General features: G+C 45.5%; 1 protein-coding gene across 3 annotated transcripts in view; it reads right to left on the reverse strand.

Annotated features, from left to right (window-relative positions):
• Positions 1 to 5,393: 5,393 nt before the first annotated feature.
• The window catches only part of LOC149356621 (serine/threonine-protein kinase PLK1-like), a 57,956-nt gene continuing 46,165 nt past the window's right edge, over positions 5,394 to 17,184 (reverse strand). For all 3 annotated transcript variants that reach the window (XR_016291664.1, XR_016291663.1, XM_089584263.1), the window contains 2 exons: positions 13,885 to 13,964; positions 5,394 to 5,844 (listed from right to left, as the gene is read on the reverse strand). The gene's annotated coding sequence lies outside the window, so the exon portion shown is untranslated. The remainder of the gene's footprint in view (positions 5,845 to 13,884; positions 13,965 to 17,184) is intronic.

Here is a 17,184-nt window from a genome sequence, read left to right on the forward strand (position 1 = left end):
ACAAAATTTAAGGTCAGCGTCTTCGCTACTTTTCCTCTCCTCTTGTCACGTATAGCGCGCTGGAAGGATGGCCCTCACTGAACTCTAGCCGGCCCTCCAAGGGCGTCCGCAGAACTTTTTCTAGGGGGGAGGGGGCACCCGATGTCCGAGGATGGGGGCGGTGGTAGGTTAGCACCAAAAAGGAACTAGTGGATAAATAATATCCATAATTCCAGGGGGGGGGGGGCAACCGCCCCCCCTTGCCCCCCTTCCGGACGCCCATGTGGCCCTCCTCCCCCACCGCTGGAGGCGGAGCTTCCTGACCCGCTGGAGCGACGCGCCTTACTGGCCGCGGCGATGGTAGCTGCCTGACGCCTCAAATGATCTAACCTGTATAGCCACCTCTGAAATTATGTTGTCATGTGCGAGCGATGGAGGAGGCTGCGAGCATGAAAATGTCACCAGAATGGGCTCGCAAACTTTCGCGCGTATATAATTGTGGGCTCTATGCTGCGTGTAGAAGTGCAATATGTTTGTCTCAGGTGTTCATGACAACACAATTCAATGTGAGCGAGTAAATGTGCTCTCCTCAGAAGGTGTTTCACAGCCCCTTAAACTGGTGTAACGAAAAAAGTATGTCATACGGAACATTAAGTTTTGGTCGGCACAAATTACAGCGACGCCCCGCCAGACGAGGCGGTTCTGCAGCCGGAGGGCAACGGTTTTCGCCCGACGCAATAAGTGGAATTTCTCTTATTTCTTGCGTGCTGCCAATCAGTCACAGAAATACGTTTGTTAGGCCGTGTATAATTAACGAGAAATCAGAAACATTGATTGCGTCAACGCGCATAGTTGTTTAGTTGGAGAAAACTGGCTTGGGGAACACGTGTCCCTATGTCCCGTAACGGACTTCAGTTCCGCCGTTCAGCTTTGACTTTGGTGCCCTAGAATCTGGCATATCGCTTCTAGTTCAATCGGCTGCCCCCACGTGGCGTATGGTTTATGAACACTCAAAATTACCGCGCTGACAGAGAAAGAGGACTGAGTCCAGTCTTCCACAGCGTTAGACCTAACATTTTCCTTCCCTGGAGGTTTCCTCTTGGGCGTCAGCTGACTGTGCCTCCAGTAGTGATCGATCACCTTCCGATCAGTTTCCAAGTTTACGTGCCAGTTGGCCTTACCATCCACCAGGCTACGAACTGTCACCAATTCACGCGCTTTAGCGTGCGTTCCCAGACAGCCTTAGAGGGGGACACGAGAGAACAGCACACAATAATAAAGCAGCATGCGTCAAAACAGCGCACAAAATACAGCACAAGGAAAAAACGGCACAGCGACAAAACAGCACACGGAAAAAGCAGCACAGCTACAAAATAGCACAGGGAAAAAGCAGCACTCTCTCCCCATAACGCATGTTCCCCCTTTACCGATCTCCTCGGGGCGGCCAGCGTGAAATCGCTGGGGCTAATCATGGCTTAATCGGATTAACCATGCATGCTGTCATGAAAATCGGTCGACGACATTTGCTGGAGGGCCATCCTTTGTTCTTGACTTGTATATGCGACTATAGCCACGACGTTATTCTGCATGCTTAAGAAGTCATGTTCTACGCGAGCATTTGAGCTGTAAATTGCAATAAGAAGTTGTCGGCTTTAAGCTCCTTCCCCTGGCAGCGACAGCCATACTGAAGCAGCCTGAGTGACGTCTTGACCCAACAGCGGCGGCGTCCGCTGCAGGGTCGGTGCGGAGCATCGCGCGTGCCCACCTGTGTCCTGCTGTAACCACTTCGCGCACTTTAGCGTGCTTTCTCAAACACCAGCGTGGGATCAGCGGTCTCGGACTCATGCCCACAGCTCAGTGTGGAGCTCAGCGGAGACCATATGGCCAAGTCACAAGAGGTTTTCGGTCGTTTACGTGCCAAGCTTTTGCCGATCGCAAGCCATAGAATGGGTCGGACTCGGAGATAAAGGTTCACAAACAAAACAACAGCAATGAGACGTTGCCGAGGATTTCACAATCAATAGTACAAGCACATACAAAGTGATTAACAAAACAATGCAACTCGTGCAAAGTATAACACTCGAGAGAGAGAGTTCAATACAAAATAATTATTGCACTTAAAGTGCACTAACACAAGAGAGAGGCAAACAAACGAGAGGTTCACGGTGACGCCGTCCTGCAGAATGGCGCGCGCTGTCTCGTTGAACAGTGACTGGGCCAGTGGTGTGGTCCCGGGAGGCGAGCGGGTGCGCTTCGATGAAGCTTAAACGGCGACTCGAGCTAGTCGACAGCGGTCGACGCCCTTCTTATACAGGCTTGTTCCACGTCTGTCTGTTCTTCGCGCCATATGTCAGGCGCGCACATACACGCAGTATCGGCCGTGGAGTCCCCTTCTCCTTCTCACGCCGGGCGCGCGTCCCCATAGGTCAAAACACCGGGAGTGGCTTCGAGGAGCATCGAGAACTTTTCGGTGCGGCGCCGCCGCTGACGCGCCAGTGAAGAGGGGGAGGGCCTATTTTAGCACACTCAAGGCTACGCCCTCTCCGTCGGCTTCGAGTAGAAACGTCTCGGACATTCTAGAACAATCGACGTCATAGCTGATGGATCCCTCGGCGCACTGCGTCGGCGAGAGGTGGCGGAGGGGGCAGCCACACACACAAAGCTAGTCGCTCTCTGGGGGTTCCTTCTGCCCTGTTTTACGACGCGCGGCGGCGAGAGCTGTCCGCGCGGCGCTGCTTTGTTTCTTTTTTCAAAAATGCGCTGAATTTTGTGACACCTGCCGTGGCACAATGTGGTAAAGTTGCGAAGACCGGGTAGCAGCTAGACAGAAAATGAAAGGGCACCGACTTCTGTTGCCTGTGTCCCCCTGTCGTAACTTCCCAACTTCCCCCCTTCACCCCTCCGCACCCCTAACCTGAACAAGGAACCACCCACTCCCTTAGCCTCACTATGCGCAGTTCAGTCGTGAACAAGTATGTGACTGTCAGCTTATGTCTTTAGTGATGCTAGTGATTGCAAGCAAGCCAGTGTTGCCTGACTGCCACATGGTTCAGGAGAACTTTTAAAAACTCAATGGGGGACCACAGCCTCGCAGGGGGCACTGCAGGCACTAGGGTGCTTCGACGGCCAGGAGGCGCGCGGACATCAAGGCACTGTTGCGACTCGGGTAGCATGGCCGGACTGGTGATGAGACGAGGATGATCAAAGACCGGATTATGACAAAGGCAAGGAAAACTTTATACAACTATTTACACTATGTACACATACAGGAACTGAGAGTGCTTCTCAGTCGAAGTATCTCTATGACAGGAAGCTACTTGAGGTGAGGGACCCCTTGACCATCATCTGCGCCGAGTTTTATAGCACCAAAAGTTCTAGATGGGGGCTGTGTTTGCCGAGGAAGGCGTGTCCAAGTTCACTGGTAGATCATCACGCACTCTCTCCCCATGGAACATGCCCCCCTCACGTCTTGAGCTTGCGAGGAGGGTGCCAGCTACGTCATGCACACAGGAATCTCTGCGAGTGACGTTCCCACGCATGCAGCTGGTCGCACGTGTTTCTCATCAATGCATGGGCAAGGCTACATGGAAGGGTGCACTGAGTCAGCTTCTCCTTTGGAGATGAATGCCGATCTCAAAACATGATGACTGTACCCTGCAGCGCTTCCCGGTGCTCCTTGGTAGCCCGTTTGAAATACCACTGCAGTCGCACGGGGCTCAGTCTTCCAGTGCCTCATCGAAGTGGCCAGCAGGTGCGATAGAGGAAACCTTTTTTCGCCGAGACCAAGGGCATCCAGTCTTCAGGCATCGCAAAGTTGTCGGCTTTGTTGACAGTTCTCGGTTGTTGCTTGCTCCGGTCTGCGTGGCTAGAAGCAGGAAATCATAACAGCCCGTCCGCCGCCAGGTAGAGCTCTTGAAAGGGTTTACAGCTCCTCGCTGTCCTCTGATGAAGCCGTATCAGCTGGGCAGGGGCCCTGTTTCCTGGGTGATCCATGGGCCGATGTCTGCAGGCCAAGGATCTCAAGTACAGCATTAGTTTGGTTTATGGGGTTTAACGTCCCAAAGCGGCTCAGGCTGTGAGAGACGCTGTAGTGGAGGGCTCCGGAAATTTCGACCACCTGGGGTTCTTTAACGTGCCCTGACATTGCACAGTACACGGGCCTCTAGAATTTATCCTCCAAAGAAATTCCGCCGCCGCGGCCGGGATCGAACCCGTATCTTTTGGGTCAGCAGCCAAGCACCATAACCACTGAGCCACCACGGCAGCAGAGCATTAGTGATCAAGTCTGCACAATGCCCCCTCCTCGGCAAGGCAAGAGCACTGCCGACTCCCGAGTCGTGCCAGGCAAATAAAGAACAAGGCTTTAAGCTGCACTGCTAGAATATTTCCCCTTTTTGGCTCCCTCCCTCAGGCGGCCTGGTAGGGTGAGCTGCAGACGTGACCTATGCAGGTGATTCAATGGCACCGCATCTTTCAAGTTTGAATCAGGTTTGAAGGAACTACAGCTGCCATTGCAATCCACAGACGAACGGTTTGTAGATGGGTTGCGAGGATACTAATTTTAGTAATATACATATCATTAACTCAAACCCTATACTATACATAACAAAACCTCAAACATATGCGATGTCGTGAGAGAAGAACCAAACATTGTATACGCGCGGGGGAGGCCACATCTCCAAGGAAACTGATTGTTGCTACAGTGATCGTTTCCACCACACTGCAATGGAGAACACTTAGGTTAGGCCTTTACATCATTATGGCAAGAAAACACAAAAGGTACAAAATTACACACAGGAATAAAAGCTCAAAACTTCATTTGCGTTTTTCTACAGAAGTAAATGTATAAAAAAAAAGCAAACAGTAAATACAAGAAAGACGTATTCCTGGAATACACATACTTCAGCAACGCCCTGCGCGGTCAGACGGCCAGTCTACCAGCTGTTTCCCAAAATCTGCGGGGCTGATTAGTTCCGTCTCTTTGCGACAGGCATGCAAATCCTGGGTACGCTGTAAAAAGTGAAACACCTTTAAAGGCATTTCCAGGTGTCTATAACTCGCACCTGGTCAAGATAGGAGTCTTGTGATTTCAATACATCTTTCACGTGGGGCGTTTCTGGAAAGAACCAGCCCGGAAATGAAAAACGTGACCCAAAGATGTTGAGGTGAATCACATGCTATTACCGCCGAGCCACAGGCGTTTTAGCATTCTTACATCCCTACACCCTTCAGAAAAAATGCATGCAATGGGTTCATAATTTGTTCTCACTTTTATTACTTTCTTAAGCATTCTTTAAATGTACCATTATAATGCCTACATAATGCTATATACCTGTATTACTGGAGCTCTTCATAGCAGTAGACAGGCTGTGTGCATCTAAGAAAAACGTTTATTGACACACAAATCATAACACTGCAGAAATGTGGAAAATTTTATTACAACAAAACACACCCAGAATACAAAGCATAAGAAGCTTTCTCCAATGAATTCCCTACTGCCATCCAAAGAAAACTAAAATTTCAAGGTACAACTGCACCATACCTGCTTTTATTGATTTTATGGTGCTGCAAGAATAAGATTCCACTGCACTTACTCTACCTCCCAATTTTTTCAGAGCAAACAGACTGAAAAATTCATGCTTGTTCAGCCTTATAAACCAGCCTAAAGAAGGCCTGGACTGAGACACTAACTCCCAGGAATAAGCAAACTTAAGGTAGCTTATGCTGAACACCCATATCCCTGACATCATGGCAGTTGTGAAGTGAGCTGCAGTGGTGAGCTTGCTGAGTAGTCATCCTCCCTTCATGAACAGGTTCTCAGCCACCTCAGGATTTTCTTTGGAGAACAGCATAACTGGTGCGAGTCTGCATTTTACACAAAAATAGTAAATTATTTCCTATCAGTTTACACTGCTCAATCATCCTTATAAATGCCAGCATACTGCTCATTAACGATGTGTTTTATTATGCATGCTAACGCTAACAGAAAGAAGAAAATTTGCCCATGTGGCGAGCAAACGCCAGCTGTTATTTTTTGAACCATTCCAAAGAGGCCACTGTGGTTTCAGAAAAAATAGCTCTAAACGACATTATATACAAACAATGTTTTAGCTAAAAAGCTACCTGTTATGAAACGGAATGAAGGTGGTCAGGCCATGCAATTAATTCTGCACGAACTGCTACAAGCTAGTGCAAACCAATGGCCTGCCTGGTGAGTAAACTGACTATAAATGGCACAAAACACACGACAATAAAGATGAAAATAGCGCACTTCAAGATGCTTTAAAATAAACCCAACGACAAGTCATGTGCAACATTCACTGTGACAGCAGAAAGCACAGTATCTGATGAAAGTCAGCGACACAACCCCTTCCATGAGAGTGGTCGGCTGCAACTAACACAAAGCATGAATTCATCATTATACCAAGCATGTGGCATCTTGAAAGGCAGGCAACAGTGCTATGTTATACCCCTCTCAAGCGGGCAAGTTAAGTGCACTTACGGAGAGTGTCACTCGCTGTAAGCACACTTTGCCACATCTAAACGACGCAAGTGGAGTGTCACTCACGGAAGAGTACACTCAGCTAGGAGTGCGTTCACGGACCACACTTTGCTGGCCGAGTGGATAGCCTCGCCAGCAGCGACTTCAAAGGCAAAATATGTACAGTGCATAAAAAGTACTTACAACTTTATTTTACATGCTGTAACACTGTTTTTAGAAAAAATTTGTTCCTTATAGCTACAAGCAAAGCAACAAAACAAAAAAACAAGATCAGATGCAACATCCCTGCCTGCCGCCATCTTGTTTGTTGCCGAAATTCTGGATGGTCTTGGCTTTTCTTCTATTCCTATTTTATTTTATCGTTAAAAACTATTCAACCTCGTTTTACTTGCGCTATCAAGTTAAGCAATCAAATATTACAAGTCCTTTTTCTTTTCTATCGTCCTTTTCAGAAATTGCGCTCATTTAATGATACCATTCTTTTTTACTACGAGTGCACTTCGCTTTCCCGTTTAGCACCGCGTAGGCTAAAGTGTAACTCGGAATGCCGAAGCGCACTCCCCGTAAGTGCACTTGACTTGTGCGATTCACAGGGGTATTAACATATCCCCCATGTCTGCAGCCAGTAAACTCAAAAAGCCACCAAGAAAAATTTGCATTAGGTTACTAAACTACTTCAAGGAAAGGAGCCGGGCCAGTCGGTGCATGATTCTTGGCAAAACCACGCAGGATAACAGGACACAGACAAGAAGACACAGGTGCAGCGCTCACTAACAACTGAGGAATTTATTGCTAATACAGGAAGCATCATCCAAAATGCAGAGAAGGAAAGTCATAGAATCGTCATTTCGTCACATCTGTCGTGATTATTTATCCAGATGGTCAATTTCATTTTTTGTTATGTTAGCGTTGGTGATGATGTGCTTAAACAGGTTGAACAATTCTTATGTACCATGCACGTCTCTTATATTTTCTTAGAATTTTACTTCGTCGAAAGTGTGGGATGCACTCACACTCCGACATGTGTCTCGCTAGCTTGCTACCATATCCTGTCTCAGTATTGCCGACATGTTCCATTAGACAAATGCTGACATGCTGACCTTATTTCCCAACATACGACGATCCGCATGATGGAGGGATCTTGTAAACTAAGCCACTGTCTCTGGACTGTTTTTGAAGCACCTTTGCTAGGTGCATTGGATACTACATTCAGCTACTTTCTGCAAAAAAGCAAATGAAGCCACTGCAAAAGAACTTCTGCAAGCTGCAAAAGAAGGTCAAGCGTCAAACAGTGAAGAACGAAAGCTAAAAACTTGTGTGAAGCCAACAACTTGACCAAATTAGTGCTGGATGTGAAGAAGAGTGAGGGCCTATGCCTGAATGCCTTCTTTATGCCAAAAACAAGCAACGACAACTGGCCTTTCAGAGTAATTGTCTCTGAACAAGGATCGTGACAGCAACCCTTAGAACAGTACCTGCAAGAATTGCTCTCCTTAACAGCTGTCCAGAAGGAGTGTCTTCTCATTGTCATCAAGGACTTACATTACACGCAGCCACATACCACCTTTTTTGAGGTGGTAAGAGAAGGCATTGATTCAGTGGGAGCAGCATGTTTCGAGGCCAATGCAGAATTAATGCGAACAGATTCCTCGAGTTGCTAACCATCTATTATATAAGTTTAAGGATCTGTCCATAGAATGATAAGGAGTATGCACCAGTTCCTGCGTTGCACATATTCTCATTGATCTTCTGCTAGCCCATCAAGATAGCCAACTAAAAGAAGCTTTGCATGGCACCAATTTGATAGTGACCTTCCGATTTGTGGACGACTTCCTAGTAATCCACAAGCTTCATAAACAATGGCAACACAAGGGCATTGTTGACATATTCAAGACCTTCTCCGAAGTTCTTGCCAACTTTGAGCTGACCAAAGTAATGCCACTGGAGGTACAGCTTCTCGATCCATGGCTGTACACCAGAGAGGTCCATATGTGCTGGTGTTATGTCCCACGGTTGAAAAAAAGACTGTTGCTACTGGCGCACTAAAAATGTCTTAAAAAGAACGGCCGGAAAGTGTTGAGGCCCAACTGACATGGTTACCTGAAGCTGGTTTAGCAGATGACCTCATCTGCAGCCTTGGCTTCAAGATAATGAAAGAAATTTGCCGATCTACCCCAACGAGGCTTCAGAAGGAAGAACGGAAGTTAGCTGTCACGGCATATGTGCTTGGCATCAGCCATGCGCCAAGGAAAGTGGTCGGGAGGGCTGGTGTGAACTTAGTATGCAACACGCCTATGTCACTGTCGCATGCTGTGGATTTGACTGTTTGCTTTCTCTTATAACAGGCTGTCTTTGAAGCAACCCTTGCCGGGCGCATTGCATATTAAGTTCACACCAGGCCGCCTGACCACTTTCTTTAGCACGTGGCTGATACAATGCACCTACGACCTTAATCACCGCCGACTGTCCTCCCAGCTGTTTGAGTTGAGTTGTGGTATGCTACAGGCGGAATTAGCCTTGCTTATTCTGCCGGCAATTGTTCCACCGTCCTCCCGGCTCCCTCGTACTCCTCTTGCTTCCTGCGTGCCGTGTGAGAAGCTGCTGCCTCGTTACGCGGGTCCTTACCACGTCTTCTCTTCAGGCAACTGAGCAATGTGACCTACAAAATCACGTCCCTCCACCCCCACATTCCTCCCGCGGCCCCCTCCACAAAGCTCGTGCACGTCACCTGTCTTAAGCCCTACCATTCAAACCCACCACCTTAGGGCGCCCAGGGACTGTGCTTCCTACCGCTAGGCAGACGGGGTAGTATTACAGTGCATAGTCGCAAGGCGAAGGGGACGTTTTGATGCTGGGCAGTTGATGACGATGAGGATGCTGCAGCTAGTGCTTGGGGTGACTTGGATTGGTGTGCCTTCTTACTGTGGCCTGTCGCGCCTCCTGCAGAGCTAAAGCCCGTAATAATATGCCTTGACAGCTACGTTCCGTTCTTTCTGAAACATTGTTGGGGTAGATTGGAAAATTTCTTTATCTTGAAGTCAAGGCTGTAGATGAGGTCATCTGGGAAAACAGCTTCAGGTAATCATGTCTGTTGGGCCTCCACGCATTCCTGCTGGCGATCAATATACAACCTGTTCAGGATATTTTTCAGTGCGCCAGTAGCAACAGCCTTTTTTTAGATCTTACAACGTAACGCCAGCCCACACAGGTCTCTCTAATATACAGCCATAGATAGAGAAGCTGTACCTTCAGTGGCATTTCTTTGGTCAGCTCAAAGTTGGCAAGAACTTTGGAGAAGGTCTTGAAGATGTCAACAATGCCCTTGCATTACCTTTGGTTATGAAGCTTGTGGATTACTAAGAAGTCGTAACTGGTGCCGTGCAAAGCTTTTTAATAGTTAGCTATCTTGACAGGCTAGCAGGACAATGAGAATTAGTGCAACACAGGAACTGGTACATACTCCCTGCCACTGTATGTACAGATCATTAAACTTTACATAGGTAGACCTGAAGTAGATGGTTAGCAACTCAAGGAATCTGTCCACATTAATGCTGCATTGGTTCTGGAATCGTACTGCTCTCATTGAATCAATGCATTCTCTTACCGTCTCAACCCAGGCGGTATTTAGCAGCGTGTAATGTAAGTCCTTGATGACAATGAGAAGACACTCCTTCTGGACAGCTGTTCGAGAGGAATGCGTACACTTCTGGCTTCTTTACCAGGAAGAGGTCTTCCACGGTGAACAAGGAGAGCAATTCATGCAGATACTGCCCCAAGGGTTGCTTACTTGATCCTTGTTCAGACACAATTACTCTGAAAGGCCAGTTATCGTTGGGTGCTTTTGCCATAAAGAAGGCATTCAGGCATAGGCCCTCACTCTTCTTCACAGCCAGCACTAATGTGGTCAAGCTGTTGGCTTCGCACAAGTTCTTGGGCTTCGTTCTTCACTGTTTGGTTGGTGCTTGACCTTCTTTTGCAGCTTGCTAAAGTTCTCTGTGATGGCTTCATTTGCTTTTTCACAGAAAGTAGCTGAACGTAGCATGCAACGCGCCCAGCAAAGGTGCATCAAAAACAGTGCAGCACACGATGAAGCAGCGAGACAAATTCACAGCATGCGACTGTGGCTTAGTTTACGAGATCCCTCTCTCATGCGGAGCGTCGTATGTTGGGAAATAAGGTCAGCGTGTCAACATTTGTCTAATAGAACAAGTCGGCAATACTGAGACAGGATATGGTAGCAAGCTAGTGAGACACATGTCAGACTGTGAGTGCATCCCACTTTCTACGATGTAAAATTCTAAGGAAATATAATTGACAGCTCATGGGCGAGATATACGAGACCAGCATGATACATAAGAATTGTTCAACTTGCGTATGCACATCATCACTAATGCTAATGAAAAAATAGACTATCTGGATAAATAATCACGACAGATGTGACCAAAATGATTCCATGACTTCTCTGTATTTTGGATGACGCTTCCCGTATTTATTATGAGAAAAGCAATAAATTCCGGAGTTGTTAGCGCTGTATCTGTGCCTTCCTGTCAGTGTCCTGTTACCCAGCGCACTGCTTTGCCTAGACTATTATACCGTATAGACTCATGCAATGGTTGCACCCCTAACTAAAAAAAAATTGTGAAAAAAATATATTTAAAAATTACCCGACTAAAAGCCGCACCAATAATTTCAGGAAGTTGGGCAATGCCATCTACTGTGCGGTGCAATAAATCCCAGACATTTTGTGGTTACTGCTGCCAGGTGGGACGCAAAAATCAAGCTGTGTAGAGTTACTGTATATGCTGCCAAAGGTACAGTAACTCTAAAGCGCTGCGCACGTCGGGTACAGCCAAGGGCTATTATGTGCAATCTGAAATCAGAACGCATCGCTGCCCTGATTTGTCCTGCGCTCGTGACCTGAAGTTTTTTTTCTCGATGCGGAAATACGTAAGCTATACCGCTCACTTCAAGCTGAAAGTTATTGACTACGCAAAAGAAGAAGGAAAAAGAGCTGCTGGACCAAAGTTCGGCGTTGATGAAAAATGTGCACGACGATGGTGCTAACACGGACTTGGCCGTCCCACCTGGAGATATGACCGGCGTGCTTCAGCCGCTGGACGTCTCCGTAAACCGCCCTTTTAAGTGCAGATTTCGCTGTGCACACACTGAGCGGATAGCAACGGCCGTCCACCAGATGACACCGACCGGCCGACTGAAAAAGGCATCCCTTGTGGCCGTATGCCACTGGATGCTCGAAGCGTGGGCCACGGTTTCGTTCGAGACCATGGAAGAAAGTTTCAAGGTGACAGGCATGTCCAACAAGCTGGACGGCATGGAGGATGACTTCATATGGAACAAGGACGAGCCTGAGGTTGCGATGAGTTCGGAGGAGGAAGACGAGGAGTGTTTTGGCAGTAATAAAGGCAAGTACCACCAGAAGTATTTATTTTGTTGTCTGTTTCTCTATGTAATTGCCGCACCCCTGATTTTCACTCCAGATTTCGGAAAAAAATGTGCGGCCATTACACGAGTCTATACAGTACTATCAGATTCTTAAGAGATGAGGTCTAGATCTGGAAAATGATCACAAAGGGTTCCAAGCTGTTTCCTTTCTGCACCCATTGTAGAAGAAATACATATACATAAAAGTGAGCATTTGGAGATCACAAATGCCAACTGTGGCATCGCAATGTCCACAGAAAGCAAGTCAGGCGAATTTTTTACTCCGTAACGGGTTTGCACTCCCTTTCTTTGAGGCATACACGCACCATGTAGTGAACAAAAGTACAAAGTAGATAAATGGTTGGTTGGTTTATGGGGTTTAACGTCCCAAAGCGACTTAGGTTATGAGGGATGCCATAGTGTAGGGCTTCGGAAATTTCGACCACCTGGGGTTCTTTAACGTGCACTGAAATCGCACAGTACACGGGTCTCTAGAATTTCGCCTCCATAGAAATTCGACCGCTGCGGCCAGTATCGATATGTCTTTCGGGTCAGCAGCCGAGCACCATAACCACTGAGCGACTGCGGCGGCCAAAGTCGATAAATAGAATTAATCATCTTGCAAATATCACTACTGTAAAATGGTGCTAACAAATGGCCACATTCATCCCTAGGACAGATCTGCATTTCATCTGCCATTACATGTGAAACATGAAAATACCAAGCAGCCAGGTGAATGCATAAATTTTTCTCAGAAATTTACACAGACTACACACAGTGATACCATTCCAGTGGTTCAGTTGAGTATGCTGCTCAGGAGCAGCAATATCCATATGGGGTGAATGCCTGCAGCAAAAATTATTGGCAATGCAATATAAGTTCGCACACAAGATGCGAAATAAACGGAATGATGTGGAACCATTCCAATTATGCAAGAAGAAATTGAATTCAACCTACACTGCAATATTAATTGAGCTACAAAAATATCATAAAGGCTTCTTCAAATCAGCACACAGTTGACATTTAAATGTCATGGGTCATTCCATGCCAACTGTTCCAGACTTTGCACTGAATCTTCCAATTCTTAAAAAAAAATCATGGCTTATTGCATTACTTAGGCAAACATTATCCCAGGTTGTTTTTGGCGGAATAATTTTTTCGCGATGTGGCCGCCACCCCACGTTGGTAAGCCATAGCCAAACATAACGTTGCAAAAAAATTTGTAAAAAGAAACATTCATACACAGGACTATGAAGTTTTTGTTATATAAATAAAGGTATTACATATCCAATGCAGTAAATTGAACTTATTTTATTTTAAATAAAACATGTAATAAGTACAAAATATAAAAATTTGAAATCTTTGATCAAGTTTTATGTTCTTACAGTAGTTATTCTATTTTCTAAGCTGTCGAGAAGGCAAAGGCGATAAAAATGTTGCAGAGAGCAAAACGCGTAAGGCGCGTCAGCAAAAAGATTCTAAAGCTGAGAAAATTTACTTTTTGAGACATATTCAGCAGTCTACTACATAATGAGGTGATCTTAATTAAATTATGAAAGATAGAAAGATAGAAGAATGCCAATTGATGGCATTTACTTTTAGAAGTTTAATCGGAGCTTTTTTTGTTTTAAGCTAGAAAACAATTTTGCAAGTTGAGTCCCTGCATTCAACATCGACATTGCTCAGTGATTCCTCTTCATTCCAGCACACACTGCCGCCAGCTGCAAATTACACAAAACCCACACTCCACAACTGGAATACAATGGTGTGTTGGGCTTCGATGCCCCCAGCTTCGGCAATACATAAATCTGCTGAAGGGTAGATTTACAAAAAGCAAGAATGAAGTGGCCGCATGGCACAATGGCTCTTGTTCCTCAACACAAACATCAATCAGCCGGGAAGCACTCTTTGCGGTCTGACCAATCAGAGCTGAAACCTCAGCTACCGTGAAAATTATTTACCTTTTTCAGTGGAAAGGACTTCTTCGCCACATCGCATGGGAAGAGTGCTTGTGACAGCATTGGTGGAAGTGTGAGGCCCCCTGCAGCAACAGAAAGCAGTCAGAGGTCGTAGAAAGGTCAAATACTGATCCTCCATAAACTGTTTACATGGGCGGAGAAAACCATTAAGCGTGTCACAGCCCTCTGGGTGCTCCAACAAATGATTCAAGAAAACAAAGACGAACTCACCAGGTGGTTTACAAGAGTGCTACCATTAAAAAGAATGCGCATATTTCACCGTATCAAGCCTTTTTCTTTCTCTCAGCGGAGCATGCTGGACTTATGTCATGCTCGAATTTAAACTAACAAAACGTGAGTGAACATGCCAGCATACTTTTCAAGACCAAAATATGAGGAGAATCTGCATGGAGCACCGTGCACCGAAGCTTTGTGTCTCCTTGATGCCGGCTGCAGCGTGCACCGCAGTGATGAGCAAGCAGCCAGCAATGCCGAGGTTGAAGGCAGGGACTCAAATTGCAAAACTATTTCCTCGCCTAAAACTAAAACTGCTCCAATTAAAATTTTAGAAATGCCATTGCCATTAGAGAATAAATGAGGACAAACTCACAGTGCAACTGGTGGCTGAATATGACTCAAAAACATAATTTTTTTTTGCTGACTGACATGCCTTGCATTTTTTTCATTTCTGAAACATTTTTATCACCTTCTTTGCCTTTTGGACAACTCATAAAAATAGTTGAAATGACTAGCATGAGAACATAAATTGGATAAAAAAATTCAATTTTCAATATTTTTGTACCTTCTTCCAAGTTTTATATTTAAAACAAAAATACAAGAGTCCAATTTACTGGATATGAAAGCATGTCCTTTATTTATATGAAAAAGTTTCAGTCATGAAGAAAAACGTTTATTTTTACAAGTGTTTTTGCAAGACCTAGCTTTGCTACTGCTTGTAAACATGAGAGGGTGGCCACGACCCGAAACGTTTTTTTTTTCTGCCAAGAACATGCTGGAAAAATCTTTGTCATGGTAATAAAATAAGCCATGATTTTTGTTTTTTAAGAAATCAAAGGTAGTCGAGTGTAAAAGTGTGGATCAGGTGGCATGGAATCACCTTATTCAGTATTGCACAGCAATAAAATACACAGCCAACTTATCACCAGGCATATAGCAGCACCCATACAGGTCAATATATTGGCTCGACAGCAAGAGGCTTCTGTAACGCTTGAAAAATGACAAGACCTAAAGACAAAGTGAAGCATATAGTTGGAAGATCAATGTGCAAGAGGCGAGAAAAAAATCATTTTGTCTGAGGGACATTTGAAATAACGCTGAGGAAGCCCAACTTGAATAAAAAAAACAATGCAAAACAATAAAAATTGCCACAAGTTCAGCAGTAAGAGCTCTCTAAATGGCAGCAGATGCAAAGCAAACACAGTGACACTGCCCAACTTATGTATTAGTTCCCGGTCAAAAATTTTCCTGCAAACTTTTCCTTGCCTATTTAAGAGTAGAACCACCAAATTTTTGTATGCATTCTTTTCTTTGGTCTGATGTGAAAGCCACAATGTGGAATTCACCTACAGCAGTTGAACTACTTATTATTAATTTTTTTGTTTTTTTGTCGGTTCAGGTCTCAAAAGGCAAACAGCAGCTTTGACGTACAAGATGCTTTGAGGTCATGTGAGGCGTGCAAAAGCAGCAATATAATCTCTGCTGGTTAATTTTTTATCATTCTACCTCTTGAACAGGCTTGCGTAAGAGTTGATGTGAATTAAAATGATGAAAGCAGTGACCACACTAGTTTTTGTATGCCTCACGTGGCCTGAACCAGCCTTGAAACCGAAACTGAGGGAGCATGAGAGAGATTCAATCATAAATTATTTACCGCTTGGAACAATCCACGTGACTGTCTATACTTTCTAATGTGCTGCACATCATTCTAAAGAGAGAAAACCCAGCTAAAATTTGGGGTCTCCACTTCTTCCAAGGGCAGCTTCAGGTAGTTTTTCAACATTCTGACTTAATGAGCGCATCCCATTCCTTGGACTCTGCTATCCCCGGCACAAGAAACCATTTTTCAAACTGCCAAGTGGAACTTTTAAAGCAGCAAACTGAACTTCGGTTCATGGGTAGGGTTTTTTTCACATTCTGCCGGTGGCGACCCTTGGACACTCTTGCAGAGACGTTGCAATTTGCTTGGAGTAGAGAATCCTACCCTAGCTGTTATTTTTCTCTAGTTGTGTCTCACAACTTGAAAAGAGTAGGAGCTAGGCCCGGTGTGCGAGTAGTATATTCTCTGCTCCAAACCAACTGCTATGTCTCTGCAGAGTGTCAACTGTGAAGGGTCGCCACCTGCACGATTCGAAAACAGCAAGAATTCTCCTATGTACTAGTGCTCCAAAAATGAGGGCCACAGGAGCGAGCTACCCCTTGGAACGTGCTGTATCAGTCAAACAAGAGATGCCTGAACGACCGTCTCAGCGAACACAAGAGCTCCTTAAAACCACCTCCTGAAAGTGATATGGCCACATATTGGCTGTCGTGTGAAAACTGCACCTCTGCTTGGAGCCATACAACCATGCTGTACACGCATAAGGACCAGCACATGCAAGAGGCTGTTGTTGTTGTTGATGTGTTTGATCCATCGGGAGCAAGACAAGTGTGTAGCAAACATTCTGTAGCGCTCACACGAAAAGAACTATACTTGGGCACAGCTTTCTGTGGCTATGTAGTGGAAGCTATGAGGGCGAGGCTTTCACAAGCGCGCTCTTATTACGCTCTCACGAGGGACGGAGATAGGTGTTTAAGCTGGCGGTTCGTGCTCGTACCTTCTAGTGCATAGCCACAGAAAGATGTCCCCGATTTAAGGCTACCTTAGCAGCTTAGACAGCAGAGGAGTGATTTTTTTCAACATTTATTTTTCTGTTTTGTTTTTATTCGCCAATGTTTGTTTTGCCTTATGCAGTCAATCTTTGATGAAGTGGCACATGTCGGTGGTGCTCGTTTTTCATCTCTTTATTGCCTGACAGCCATAAAGATGAGTTGTGAGTCAGCATTGTACCTTTGACTGATGGCCTCACAATGTAATGAAACATTTTTGGTACTACTTCACTCCAAACAAACATCAACAATCGTTAAGGGTTCATAAACAAGAGTGTACTAGAAAGTGAAATAATGCTGCTCTGCAGGCACCTTACAGCAGAATGAATATTCATTGCATGCCAAAGGCCAAGCTTAAAGAAACCTTAAAGATGCAAACATTAACAATGAGCTTCCCAAAAGTCATCAGAGACCGTT

The sequence above is a fragment of the Amblyomma mixtum genome, chromosome 3 (genome assembly GCF_055824585.1).
Source record: "Amblyomma mixtum isolate Tamu chromosome 3, ASM5582458v1, whole genome shotgun sequence".
Classification (NCBI taxonomy): domain Eukaryota; kingdom Metazoa; phylum Arthropoda; class Arachnida; order Ixodida; family Ixodidae; genus Amblyomma; species Amblyomma mixtum.